Below are 15,853 nucleotides of genomic sequence, written 5' to 3'. Positions count from 1 at the left end.
CTTCGTCTTTATCTTCGATTTTGCAATCAGTAATCGTTTCCTCTTATTATACTATTTTTTGTTTATTTTTGAACTTCATTTTTATTTTTCTTTGCTTGAATTTCTAGTCTTTTGTGTGTCTATTCTTCAACTTATTCAATCGTTTTCATTATGTAGTTCAATTTGTCGTGTTTTTGTTGTTAAATTACATTTTCTATTGTTTTCGCATAATTCTAGGGTTTCGTAATTGTATTTTGCGTTTTTGTACCTGATTTTGAATTTTGATGTTGTTCTTTCTTGTTTTTGGTGATTTCATTGTGCTTTTGTTGCAATGAAGATAATTTGTTTGTTGAAATTATTCGTTATTGTAATATATTGATGATGTTATTGTAATATAGGGATTTTTAATGTTGCATTACATCTCGATTATTGTATTACTTTAATCGAGTTATTGTATTATTCAAACTCGATTATTTTATCTTGTCTTGTTTTTTGTTGTGTTAGTGTATAATCTGTTTAATAACAGTTATTGTATTACTTTAACCGAATTATTCTATTATTGAAACTCAGTTATTGTATTTTATAGTTACTTCTTGTTCGTTATCTTGGGATATAATCTGTTATGTCCTCTTTAGTGCTAATTTAACCGAGTTATTGTTTGTGCATGTGGTAGGTTGATTGCTTATGTGACTTTTTGAAAACAAGGACAATAGCAAAAGAAGGGATTGTCGTTTCTACATTCAAAATTGTTGATGTTAATTTTGAATGAAAAACAAAGCAGATGAACGATAATGAATCTGGATTTTTTTACCATGTATCACATGCTCACATATGAGAGGAAGATCTTTATGTCGATGATAAAGCGAAAATTGGACAGGATCCCTATCTATACGGCTTGAGATGGTGGGTATTATGATGATGTCGAAGGTAAATGATGGAAGAGCATGTCTTTTGCAGAACGTGAATGATCTCAGGAAGGACATATTGCAGGTTGAGGATCACGTTCTAAAGTCGAGAAGGGCTGGTGGGTGGAAAAAGAATTAAACAAGTTGTCAGAAAAGGTGTTGCTCAGCCAAAGAACTAGAATAATTAGTGATGTGTTTTTATTATTAGATGTAATTTTGGATACTGATGTGAATATGTAATACAATGTTTTTGAAACATGGTTATTGTATTGAATCAAGCCAGTTATTTCAATGCATAAGAGCAATTATTGAATTCAATTTGTTAATTTCTTTCGATGCACAAAACCAGTTATTTGAATACATACAAGTTATTGTATTCATTTTGTGAGGTCATTCAATAACCAATCATGTTATTCAATTAAACAAGATGAAAACAAAAACAAGATACAAATTTGAATATATTTGAGTTTCATCTCAATATAATAACACGATTTACTCATTATAATAATTGAGTTTTTACATTACAATAACTACAAATACCAGAGTTTTACATTACAATAACTGAGTTTCTACATTACAATAACTGGGTTTCTACATTGGAATAACTACAAATACAAGAGTTTCTACATTACAATAACTGAGTTTTCTACATTACAATAACCGAGTTTCTACATTACAATAACTGGGTTTCTACATTGGAATAACTACAAATACAAGAGTTTCTACATTACAATAACTGAGTTTTCTACATTACAATAACCGAGTTTCTACATTACAATAACTGGGTTTCTACATTGGAATAACTACAAATACAAGAGTTTCTACATTAAAATAACTGAGTTTTTTACATTACAATAACTGAGTTTATTACAATAACTGAGTTTCTACATTACAATAACTGGGTTTCTACATTGGAATAACTACAAATACAAGAGTTTCTACATTACAATGATTGAATTTTCTACATTACAATAACCGAGTTTCTACATTACAATAATTGAGTTTCTACATTGGAATAACTACAAATACAAGAGTTTCTACATTACAATAACTGAGTTTTCTACATTACAATAACTGAGTTTCTACATTACAATAACTGAGTTTCTACATTACAATAACTGAGTTATTCAATTAAACAAGATGAAATCTAACAAAAAATGACCAAGTATATACATCAATTTTTCCATTGAACGTCAATTATCCGCGTCTATCGTGATTCAACCCGCAAATCACCAAAAAGAAAAATATAACTTAACGAACACCCATTAAGTAACTCGGATTGTAAAATAACTAAAATCGACTTTAAACAATTAACGAGTCAATAATCAATCACATATAGAATAACTGACTTTAGTCATTACAATAATCGAGTTTCTACATTACAATAATCGAGTTTATATATTACAATAATTGAACAACATAACGAACTACATTACTAAAGTAATCAACATAATGAAAAACGAGATTGATCATCTGAATTACACATATTTTCACCTGAATTCATCGTTGTTTGATGAGAAAAAAGATTGATCATCATAATTCATCATTCGATCATTAGAATTCATCATTCTCTTGAAAATCACGTAAATTTGATTAGAATTTTTATTTAATTTCAATAGCTACCAAATCACCGAAATAATTCGATTATTAGCTAAGAAATAAATAATATCAAAGAACATACACCGTTGATGCTGAAAATTATGGAAAAAACACGTAAATCAAGTCATAATTTGTTATTTGATTCAATTATCGTAGTTATTCGATTATTAATTAAGAAATCGGAAGAAAAATCAATACCTTCGGTCGAATTTGAAGAATTAGGGTTTCTGAAGAAAAATTGATGAACAAATTGATAGTTTCAATTGAGAAAATCAAAATAGTGAATGAATTGTTTGTAAAATTATGGATTCAAAAAAAAAATTGAAGAATTGATGAATTTGTTGATCATGAATTGTGTTTTTCTTGAGTGATTTTGTTGATCAAAAATTAATCGAAGAACAGAGTGTTTTGATCAAAAGTAGAGAGAGAAAGGGGGAGAAAGATAGAGAAACAGCAGGAGATTAATGACGTCGCAAAATTTGATGATTGGGTTTTGTCAACTCATTTGCTTATATATGCGGGGGAAACTCACGAAAAGTGTCAAACTCACCGGATCTTGCCTCTATATATATATATATATATATATATATATATATATATATATATATATATATATATATATGATGGGCATATTCTCGCACCACACTTAAGTCAACATATTGACCAAGGTCAAAGCTAAAAGACAACAAGTCAAAAGAAAAACGGTCGACCGACAAAGCCTTTGTCGGCTGTCACTTGGTCTCGGCTCGGAACTAGCGAGAGGCATATCCGTATACTCACATCCAGTCCTCTCGGCATGGAGTCAATCAGGCCTGCCGACCTGTCATGGGTCCCTCGGCCGAGGGTAAGACAGTCTTTTCACCTGCTACGCCACTTGGACACTACGTGACAAAAGGTGAAAGTCTATAAATACTCCACATCTCTCATTGAGAAAGAAACTGGAAAATCTGGTATAAAACTCCCTTATCTCTCTACAATATACTTTGCCAAGTTAAACATACAACTTATCTCTCTAAGTTTACTGACTTGAGCGTCGGAGTGAGTACGCTCGGCCCCAAGCCGAGCCCTCAGTTTGTTCATTTTTACAGGAAAGAGTGAAAGGAAGAGACGAGCAACGACATCATTCTACAAGCTCAAGTGGTCACAATCCTGCTCCGGAATTACACCCGGAACAATATATATAATAAAAAAAATCTACAATTTAATATTAATAAAGATGTACAATATAATTTTAATAAAAAAAAAACCATTTGTTACCGAGCTCAACTCAATGCACTACTTTTGTTACCCAACTCAACTCAATTTTTGTTATCCAGCTCAACTCAATTTTTGTTACCCAACTCAACTCAATAAGATGGGCTTTTTCTCAATTTTTGTTACCCAACTCAATAAGACGGACAAAATGTTGTCATTTTACGATAAAATATTACCATCATTTTTAGGGTAAAAAGTGAGAATTTTAGTTATAATATTTTCTCACTAAATGGTTACATTCTTTTAAAAAATGGTGACATTTAATCCGTCTTATTTTAGAGCGTCTGAAGCAAGACGAACTATATTAATAAAATATACAACTTATATTAATAAAATAATACAAATATACTATTCATCCGTCTGAAGAAGCGTCTTGAAAATCCAAGACTGATGCTCAGACTCTCAGCTCAAACCCACTACTTTATCCAAACCCACTGCTTTATCCAAGTCTGAGCTTCAGCCAGTAAAAATATGACGCTAAGACCCACCCTCATACCTCTCTTCATACCCCGTTAAACTTCAGTCCAGATCCTCTGTCCCATTATTGTGTCCCATCTTGTGTCCCATTGCCTTAATATGTTGACACCTCATCCTTAGATAATATCTACATACTTATTTTTAATATTTATTGTTTATGTGTCGAATGGAGAGATAATGGGACATAAGATGGGACACGAAAATGGGACAGGGGATCCGGACCGGTTAAACTTAGCCTTAAAGTCAGAAGGACCTAAGAGGCGAAATCCCTGACCTGAGTTCAAATCCCGTCAAAATCGGATAAGAAGAATCCGGTACCCGGGCGGCAGGAAGGAAATATCCGACAAATAAGCAAGACGCGGGAACAACAACGACCTTATTCCAACAAATCAAAAACCACCGGTAAAGATTACAAATTACAATCCGCCATAACCATTGCCACAGGATCAACAGGTACAGAGTACATACCGAGTATAATCAATGGAGAACTCCGCGGTAATGATCTCCGAAGTTCCGACAATCGCCATTGATTTAATCGAAATGGAGGTCAATTTCTTCGTACTAAACGACGAGTTTATAGCTCATAGGTTAGGGTTAGTTAATTCCGTTAACCAGCGAACGAGCTATGGCGATGCGATTCTTGCGTGATGGTGACGCGTGTGATGGTGATGGACAATGCGAGCTTTGTTCAGTGGAGTTTTGTCTTAGGGCTAAATGTGTTCAAGATCAAACCCTAGATGTTACTAGTAAAGATTTGATTACTTCTGATCACATTGTTACTCCTGTCAATTTCGCCGATTTTTCTTCTTCTGAGGGTGCTTCTGATAACAAGTAGTTTGATTCTTCTTCTTCGTCTTTTTAAGTTGATTTTATGTTTTGGTTTGATTTGGTAAATTATGTTTCTTTTGACGATGTCTTGTTTATGACTGTCTTAAGTTTGCAGCGTAGTTGTGTTATTAAATCCTTTCGTTTATTGACATTATATCATATACTTCGTTTGTTTGTTTCATTTTCATATGTATGATCAATATATACGAGGTGTATTTTAATCAAACGTACAGTATCGTCTATTCTATATAAGTTTTAACAATATGTAAATTAATGTCTGCTTGAAGTTGATCGAGTGTGATTTTGAGAAGATAAAACGTGTTGTGGATCGTTATATGTGGTTGACCTTGATGAATTGACAGACATTTGATGTATTTGTTTATACCCAGTTGCAGTTGAGGGAAGGATGTTATCTTGGATATATTAGATTTTGTCTTTCTGCAATTGTACATAATTTTGTATTATTTAGTATGAATTGATCTACTAAATTCAATTTGAAAAGGAAGTGGTCATTGAAAGTATATGAGAGAAGCAGGCCTCTTGTAGACTTGGATTGCATTACTTATTTGGAATCGGAACCGTCTAGACTGTTTACTTATTTGGAATCGGAACTGTCTAGACTGTTTCAGGTTTGTGGTGTTAGTTAATTGTGGAAGAATACTGCAATTGTGAAAGGGTTTTGCTAGATATAACTGTTAATCCTGAAAAAGATTGTGGTTTTTTTTGGTGCGACGAAGGTGTTTACAGCAAGTAGTTGTTAAAAATGAGAGTATTTGGTAGTGAAATGAGAATGAGAGTCTTTGGTAGTCGAATGAGGGCTCTCAGACTTGTGTTTCTTGCATTCATTTGTATCAATGGTGGTGATGTAGTAGCACAGACAGACGACCAAGATTGTAAGTTGGAGTGTTTATGTCTTTCTCTAAATCTCTATCATTGGTGATTTCGTTGTTAAATATCATTTCATTTACTTTTATGCTAAGCTACGAACATGTGATGATTGATACTAGAGGTTCATATCAATCATCTTCAATGGTGAGATTTTATGTCAGTGCATTGATAAGCTCCTGGAGTCAATTAGTTATGAATTGATGTCAAATAGTGTTTCCTTATGTAAATAGATACTCGAAAAGGCATTAGTTTACTCCTTTTACACCATTCCTAGTTTATTATCCGTGTCTTTGTTTCAAATGGGTTTGGAGAGCAATGTTTGGAGCAGTACTGACTTCGTTTACGTAAGTGTTGGAGCACAAATTCGTATACATTAGGCCATTTGTGGGGGTCGTTCTCAAATGGTTTCTTTCTTTTTACATGTTTTACTTTAGGAACAATTTTCTGGATCATGTGATACGATGGTTATACTGACATGCATTTCTAGAACTAGTGAGTTTGGCGTGAGACGATCTCACCTGTGAAACCAACTTAAATCCTTGTGTTTTTCTCATTAATTATTTAATGTGTTGGTCTCAATTGTAACGTCTCATAAAAGTTTTTAGGTCTAGAAAAGAATGGTAATGAATGACTTGATCTCCGTTAACTAAAAGCACCAAATGTTGGAGCAGATGCTGCTTTAACTGCCCTTACCAAAGGCTGGGATAATTTACCGGAGAGCTGGAGTGGTGGAGACCCTTGTGGAGGCAAATGGGAAGGAATCACTTGCAATAGTTCTCGTATCATAGCAATGTAAGTTTTGGCTTTCTCAAACACAGTTTCCGCCCCGCTTTTTTCGGATCTGGATTTTAATTCAACCACTTGTGTTTCAGAAAATTATCGAGTGCAGGCGTAAAAGGTCAGCTTTCTGGAGACCTTGCATCTTTATCTGAATTGCAGATACTGTAAGTTTTGGTACCTAACTACCTATCATATCTGCAATACCTTTAAATTATGTAGTAGTAGTAGTAGTAACAATAAATGGCTCATTTCCATTTCCAGTGAGGCCAAATATTTACTGTTATTTTGGCTTTGGATTTTTGGAATATGATGGACTAATGCAAAATGGCTCACTAAACTATGTATGCTTCTGGTATTTTGAAGTAGCCGAATGACATTAATCTTATGACAGAATACCCTTCTGGTTATCTGGAAACAAACTATTCGTGTTTTTAACACCAGGTGAGGCTTTATACACCTGACCCCCTTACCCCGCTGTAGGCGTGAGCCATTGAGGGCTTTGAGACGCAGTCCCACACGGGTAATGTTGTTGTATGAGTGAATTGTCCATGTTAGAGGTGGAATGTTGATTTAGAGCTAGTTGACTTCTAGTTAGCGTATGTGATTATAATTGTTATCATCCTGCTGTTAGTATCTAATTATCCTCTCAATCCACTGTATGCAGGGATCTATCCTACAATAAAGGACTTACAGGTTCCCTTCCTTCAACTATAGGGAAGCTGACAAATCTTACAAGCTTGTAAGAAGCTTATTAAATATTTTCAGCAAACTTTGGATTTAACAGTTCTACATATTCTATTGTTTTAAGACTAATGCTCTTTTCTCTGTTTCGTGTATGCAAGAATCCTTCCTGGTTGTGGGTTTACTGGGACGATTCCCGATTCCATTGGATCACTGCTAAAGCTTGGAACCTTGTAAGAATCTTACATATATTTCTACTTCTTTCACTTCCATTGGACAATTATAATGTCACTGATTCATACCCCCTTTGTCTCGCATTATTCTCCCATTTTACTTTTTGACGTCAAAGTTTCAAAATTTACTGGTAACATTTTAAAAAGATGAATAAAATTATAGTATTATTCTAAGGTGCATTTGTAATCAAAAGTCTCTCACAAAATTATATTTTCAACAAATTAAAGTAATATATAAATGCAAAAGAGTATGGTCAACGTGTCGGCTAGGAGACCTTATAAAGTAAAATGAAAAGATTAACTCTGTATAAAGCAAGGGAGTATTTCTTCACTAATGCTTCCCTACTTTTTAATATTGAGTTATTAAGAAAATTATACTCTAAAATCTTGCAGATCTCTGAACTCTAACAAGTTTACTGGACCGATACCAGCTTCTATTGGTAACTTGACAAAGGTTACTTGGCTGGATCTCGCCGACAATAAGCTCAGTGGGCCAATTCCTGTTTCTGATGGAGCCACACCGGGGCTTGATTTGCTAATAAATACACTACACTTGTATGTTTTTGTTTCTTTATCAGGACAACTTATAGTTTTTTTTTCCTTAATAGATATCATTTGGAACGAGTAACTTTTAACCTTTTCAGTCACTTCGGAAAGAATCAGCTCTCTGGGGCGATCCCATCTAGTCTCTTTAGCTCTGACATGAGTCTGATACATGTGTAAGTTCTGTCCTAAGACTTATAATTTGTTACTTCCTTGGATGTTTTTTATACCTGAATGTAGCTGTGCCTTCATTTATTTGATATGGTTTAAAGATGCGAGTTTTTGAACGTCTTGTATGCTTAAGTCAGCAAGGTAAACATGAAACGAGTTTCGTTAAATGTGTTGTGATGAACTTAGATTTGCAGTTTGGCAGTCTTCATTTTGCCATATTGCCTGGGAAAGACTCAAGTTGAGCACAATTGCACTATATGCTCTTGTCGGCTGTATTTTGACCTACTAAACTGATAATATTCTTTTCACCTATATAATTTTTAGTTATCACCTATATGACTATATCTAACAATCTATGACATTGGTGGGAAGCATACTTTTGTGGAATTGTTCTGACTTCTATGATACTCAGTTACAAATGTTTGTGGGGTTCTTGAATTAGTATATGTATATCCGTTCAAATGTAATTTTTGTTTCTTACTTCTCAGACTCAGTTTTCCACTTAAACGATGATTAATATTCCTAAATGTGTGCAGATTTCCTTGGAATTCATAGAACGAGAGCCTTCCCTTGCTTTTTTTTACTGCTTTCATTATATTACTATTCATCATCCTGGTTACATTTTACCCTGCTGTAGTTATTTGGTACGAGTACTAGACAGCATCTGATCTCGATTATAAGAACTCCAAATTTGTTTTCTGTTTGTTTGTTTTTTTCTTTCCATTAGTTTAAAATTTTACTCTACTGACGTGATTTTTTTACTTTGCCAGGCTTTTTGATAATAATAAGCTCACTGGGAGGCTCCCCTCAACATTGGGTCTTGTCCAGACACTCCAGACAGTGTGAGTATCTCTTGAGGCGGGTTTTGATTCAGCTCTGTAACTACATGATGTTAATATTTTTTTTGTGTGGTACTAGTCGTTTTGACAGGAATTCCTTGAACGGTACTCTCCCATCCAACCTCAACAACCTTACTGATGTCAATGAGCTGTAAGATAAATACTACTACTATGTTAGCAAGCTCTTATTTAATATATAAGCATTCTTATAATTCATTCCATATCAATTTATTAACCACTTTCATTGTTCCTGTCTTTATAATTCTTGAATAATTGAATCATTATCCTCTTAACATATCCTTTTGGCTGGTCATTTCAGCGTGCTGTCGAACAATTCATTTAGTGGTGCTGTGCCTGATCTTACTGGCATGAATAGCCTTAACTCTTTGTAAGTGCAGACCTGATGATTTCATTTGGCATTTTTTACGGGTCTCTCTCTGATGTTTTTTCACTTGAAACCACAATTTCAACATTGGTCCTGGAGTTGGGTTACTTTTTGTCTCCCTTAAATCTTTGTTCGAGAATAGTTTGTCATAGTACCTGTCTCTATCATGTGAGTGGACTGTACTTGATCATCAGTTTACCAGTGTGGCAAGCTTTCCTGGAAAGTCTCATGGCACATACTTAACCAACTTCACTAACTAGCTTAATATACTCTCCTTTGTTTCAGTGATTGAGACATTGAGAGTTAGTTCCGTCATGCTCTGCGCATAACTGTAATTGTATACGTTGCAATAATCTGAGTGCCAATTAATCTAAATACAATGAGTATCCATGGTGGTAGTAGTAGTTGTAGCAGCAGCAGCATTTTTAATTTGATGAATTTTACATATTTAGATCAACTCTTTTCTTGATTTGCAGGGACTTGAGCAACAATAATTTTACCGTCACCGAAGTACCCATTTGGCTCTCATCGTTACAAGCCCTGACAACATTGTATGCCCTTTTCTTCCATCTCTGAAACTGAACTTCACATATGTGTCGGCTCCCCTCCCCTCCCACGCTCCCACGCCTCTAATGTGAACCTCTCCATTCCTTTCTCATTCTCTTTACTGTCATACTCTTACACGGTTACACCATTATGTTGTCCAGACTTCTTTACTCATTCCAAATATCTCACTGTGGCTTTGAGAGGCCTACACCTTGGGAGATTATTGGGTGGACATCCTTCAAAAGGCTTGAAATATGTGGGTGGACATTGACGAGAAGTTCCATACTTTACTGTGCAGTATTGTTAAGTAGCTATCTGAAGTTAGTTTCCAGCACTCGTTCCTAATAAGAAGCATTATTTTTAGGACTCCTCTGCAAATTTAGGTTAAGGAGGTGGCGGGGTGAAGTTAAGCTACAACATGCATGTAGATCCTACCCCCTTACCCCGCCATTGAAGCACATTAGTATTGTAGTTTTTGCTTGTTTGTCGGGGCTTACCTTTCATTTTTATGAAAATTGATTATATCTTTTTCACAGGACACTGGAACGGACAGGACTTGAAGGAGAGCTTCCTAGTGATCTCTTCAACATCCCTCAATTAGAAACTGTGTATGTGTCTATTGAGGCTCAAGCTCATGTATATCTAATATATGAATAACACAAAATGCCTCACTGCTTGATACTGACATTGATACTTTTTCTTTCCGAAGAATAATAAAGAACAATCGGCTTAGTGGCACTTTGACCATCGGCACTTCATACAGCCGTCAACTGAAGCTTGTTGATTTACAAAGCAACGGCATTGAAAACGTCACAGTAGCAACCGGATACAATTTTACATTGATGTGAGATTTCTATATGCTTCATCCTTTCCCTGTGGCTGGATTTGGGATTGAAATTCAGACATTTGAATTTAGGGTATTCAAGCAGGACATTGTTTCACTGCTATTGGTGGTACAATTTGTCTCCTTAGAGACATTTCATATAAGTGAGACTCAAATTCAACTAGAACCTCCACCCATTAACCCACTAAAAATAAAACCAACAATTAACTAGCCCCATTATATGGATCAGTCTCATGGATCATTATACGATTATCCGTACTCATCAGAACGGTAACACTATAACTTCACTTATATGCAGGTTAGCTGATAACCCATATTGTAAGGGTAATGCAGTGAACTTACCTTATTGCAACAATCAACAGAATCTTGGTACCCTATATACGACGCCAGTATTTTGTGTTGCTCCCAAATGTGCCTCTGGCTTAACATCTAGCCCTAACTGTAAATGTGGATATCCTTATACTGGTATCTGGACCTTCAGAGCTCCAACCTTCTCAGCCTATGGGAATCCTAGTTACTTCACAGAACTCCAGCAGTCTCTTCTGACAAGTCTTGTCGGTTACAAGCTTCCGGTGGATTCCATCTCGATGGCTGATGTGGCTGTGGATACATTTGGTAACCTTAATTTGCGTCTTGCCATGTTTCCAGCCGGACTTGAATTTTTTAATAAAACAGGAATTACGTCACTTGGATTTGTGTTTAGCAGCCATGTATACAAGGCAGACAGGAAGTTTGGTCCTTATATTTTCATTGCTGATAGCTACCCATATGCTGATAGCCCTGGTAAGCCCTATACGTTACTCCATATTTAGCTATGTTATCCGACATAGCATATATGAAGCATATCTTTGACGATTTTAAGATTTACAAAGTATACATCAAGCATCTCTATTTCACTTTGTAAACTTTAAATATTATCACTTTTTCTAAAATAATCAGATTAAAGGCGTGTCCCCACATCTGTATTCTCATTTTAGGACATGGTTCCCAGTCTTAAAATTTGAGTCATGGTGATTCCGAAGCTTGGATATGTTTCTGTGTCTGAAACCCATACCCATGTCTGAGATTCTGATCAACAGTTATCTAGTAGTTTTTGAGTTGCTGGTTAAGTGTTGTTACTTTCTTTCTTTCGGAATTGTCCGTCTCACTTTCTTATTGGTGTATTCTCAGGAATAAGCAGCAAAGCATCCCATACTGGTGTCATTGTAGGTGCTGCTGTAGGATGTTCCGTTCTATTCTTGTTATTACTATGTGCTGGAGGCTACGCATATCATCAAAAGAACAGAGCAGAGAAAGCAAAGTTGAAGGCTACTACCTTGGGTAAATTAGCAAAGTCTCAATGTTATGACTGACAATTGGTAAAACAAACAGGTTACTGACCAATTTTGTGAATTGCAGCATCCTGGAACTCACTACACATTGGCAGTGACGTTCCTCAATTGAAAGGAGCCAGATTTTTCTCTTTTGAAGAGCTGCAAAGATGTACCAACAATTTTTCTGAAGACAACAACATTGGACAGGGAGGTTTTGGAAAGGTTAGATATTGCTTTCCTTCTATGTTACTCCTGCCTACTTCTCATATTACCTCATGCAGTTGTGTCTGACATTTGGACTCTTCCTCCTAAGCCAAGAATATTAGAATTATGTGTAACGTAACCAAATCTGACCCTTGGACCCCGTCTCAGAGACTTCTAATCGAGTATGAGTAACATAGCTTTTCATTTCTCGTGGACCTTTTTTTGTTGCCATTTCCGCTACTTTCTTAGCACTCATGCATCTTGTTCCAAATGCATTTAGAAATACCATAAACTCAATGAAACCTGCATATATTTTCCCTCTTCCTTAGCCCTCTTTTCTTTCACCTTGGATAATGTCAATGGATAATATGATTGTTAAGGTCTGTCCCCATGCGTGAGTTGGGGCATTGTCCCAGTAGATTTATTTATAGTGACTAATAAGTAATGAGTATATATATTAGGGTAAATTGATAACTTATGCCTACTATAATACCATTTTTCAAAACTTATACCTAAAACTTTTTTTAAAAACTTATACCTAAAATCCTATTTTTTTCTAAAATTAATACCAAATCTCAAAAAAATACATGAAATGACCGTTTTACCCTTATTAAAATAGTTCACCCACCCTTTCTCCACCACCTTGACCCATTAACACCCAAATCCACCATAACCAACACCACAAAATGGGTCCTTCCCCACTGGCATCAATAATACACTAAACAAATCTGCCAATTTTGAATTTCATTGCAAAAAAATAATTAAAAAATCAACTCTGAAAATTCCACTTCTAAGTAAACGTGGCTTAAGACTAAAGACTAAAAGACTTAAGAATGGTGGTAGATTGGTTTACGGTGAGAGAATGAGGAGAAGCAGCATAAGAAGAGGTTAAATTAGGGTTAGGGATTTGGGGTTTTCGGTGTATGACAGGCTGGCGGTGGTACAAAGGGGGGTCGTCGGCTGGAGGATAACAGTGGGGCGGCACTGGCAGTGCTGACACCCATGGTGGTGCCGGTGGGGGAGGAAGTGATTGTGATGATGGTTATGGGTTTGATGGGGTGGGGAAAGGGTGGTAAAGTTTAATTAGTAAGGGCAAAATGGTCAATTTATGTCGTTTTTTGAGATTTGGTATTAAGTTTAGAAAAAAGTTGGATTTTAGGAATAAGTTTTAAAAAAAAATTATCTTAGGTATAAGTTTTGAAAAATGGTGTTATAGTAGGTATAAGTTAATTTACCCTATAGTAGGTATAAGGTTTTTGGGGGCAATATTTATGAGACTTTAAATTTCCCTCTCATTGTATTTTGGAGGGAAATGAAAACTTTAAAGTGTACTTAATTAACTCCATAATTCTATTAAGCTTTCAGTTTATATGCTCTAATCAAGCCCCACTTGCTTTTTCATGAATACTTTTTCATTCTTTATTCAACACCCTTAATTCTTGTGCAAAATGAATTGGGGTGAACATAGATAAGTGGAGGGAGTACTAGTTTAAAAGCTAGTGGGCTACTCCTATCACCAATTGGTTTTAGGAATGGAACCTCTTGCTCGTGCACCGATCTTGTGGACCAGCTTCTGTAAGCCCGCTGCGGAGGAATTAATGCCTTAATGGTGACACCTTCCGAAACCCTTTCTGGTTTCGCTCTACATCTTCAAAATTAAAGCTTTTAACATGAAACCCTTAGAAAGATGGCATATTTGTTAGCTTTCATGCTGTGATCGTAACCGGTTGTTTAATATTTGCAGGTTTACAAAGGCATTTTTGAGGACAAACAGATAGTTGCCATTAAAAGATGTCAGGAAGGATCTATGCAGGGTAGTAGTGAGTTTAAAAATGAAATAGAACTTCTATCAAGGGTTCATCATAAGAATCTTGTAACCCTCGTTGGATTCTGCTATGCCCAAGGAGAACAGATGCTGGTATATGAATTTATTCCAAATGGCACTTTGATGGATAGTCTCTTAGGTAAATTTTTCTGATTGCCTATAAATTTTCAGGGGGGTTTCGTATAATGCAGACTGGTAAAATGGTATATCACCCTGATAAGATTCTGAATGCTAGTCGTTATTTTTGCATCGGCTCTTATAGTTTTTAAATGGGTTGCACAGGGACATCTGGGATTCAGTTAGACTGGATGAAACGACTGATGGTAACACTTGGTGCTGCTAGAGGTTTGCAGTATCTCCACGAGCTTGCTGATCCACCAATAATACATAGGGATATCAAGTCGACAAACATTCTTCTAGACGAACGTCTAATTGCAAAAGTTGCTGACTTTGGTCTCTCCAAGCTTTTTGGTGACACTGAGAAGGGTTATGTTACTACCCAAGTCAAAGGAACAATGGTAAGTTTTGACTTTTGTCTTTTACTTATCTTACATCGACGGTTCTATACGGATAATTCATGTTAGCTGACCCCTTGGTTATTATGGAGCGAATACTTTGTTGTTTATTTTATTTTATTATGAACTGAACGATATATTTTACCATCTAATGACACTGAATCTTATCCTGTTGTAGGGATACATGGATCCAGAGTATTACACCACAAACCAAGTGACTGAAAAAAGCGACGTATTCAGCTTCGGAGTGGTCATGCTAGAAATGGTAACAGCAAGGAGACCAATACAACACGGAAAATATATAGTGAAAGAGATCAAAACAATAATAGACCGGACTAAAGGTTTGTACAATCTCGAAGAACTAATCGACCCAATTCTTTTAAGATCTAAAACTCCACTAGTCGGCATTGACAAGTTCGTGGATTTGGCTCTGAAGTGCGTGGAAGACGCGGGAGTCGATAGACCTACAATGGGCGAGTTGGTAATAGAAATCGAGACCATCGTGAAGATGGCTGGTTTGAATCCTAGTCTTGAATCTCCATCAGTTTCATGGACTTCCGAAGGTGGCGGGGATGCTTGACACCTGTACACCGATGAGTCTCTTTTCCGGCATAGTGGGTTCACTCCTCTTAAAAGTTACAACCCATATAGGATTTGCCTTTACCCTTTGGGAAATTGATCCAAGTAAAGTTCACACAATGTACATGTACTTGTTATTCATCAATCAAAATTTTGTAACTTTTTTTAACACATTCTAGTTTTTCTTCAATTTGTAAATTATTCTCCAATTCAATTGGAGGCTTGGAGCTTGTGCTTGAAAGGTAGATTGAGCTCTTTTTTCTCTTCTAGTAAGTGAATTATTTGTGAATATTCATTCTCAAAACTACTGTACAGGGTCGGGTCCGGTCGGCCATATCATATGATATCTATATTACGCAGGTTGGATTAGGTTTGAAGTATTTTAACACGAAACCAATACGAATAACCTACTTAGGCCTTGTTCTTTTGAATTTAATTACAACTCATTTTAGTTCAGTTTAGCTT

At 35.7% G+C, this 15,853-nt stretch overlaps 1 pseudogene; it reads left to right on the top strand.

Moving 5' to 3' along the window:
• Nucleotides 1-5,805: 5,805 nt before the first annotated feature.
• On the top strand, nucleotides 5,806-15,646 carry LOC141600584 (leucine-rich repeat receptor protein kinase HPCA1-like; annotated as a pseudogene).
• Nucleotides 15,647-15,853: the final 207 nt, after the last annotated feature.

This window comes from Silene latifolia, chromosome 9, assembly GCF_048544455.1.
Source record: "Silene latifolia isolate original U9 population chromosome 9, ASM4854445v1, whole genome shotgun sequence".
Lineage (NCBI taxonomy): Eukaryota > Viridiplantae > Streptophyta > Magnoliopsida > Caryophyllales > Caryophyllaceae > Silene > Silene latifolia.
Note: the sequence above shows the minus strand (reverse complement) of the source record. Positions and strands in the feature narration are given on the sequence as shown.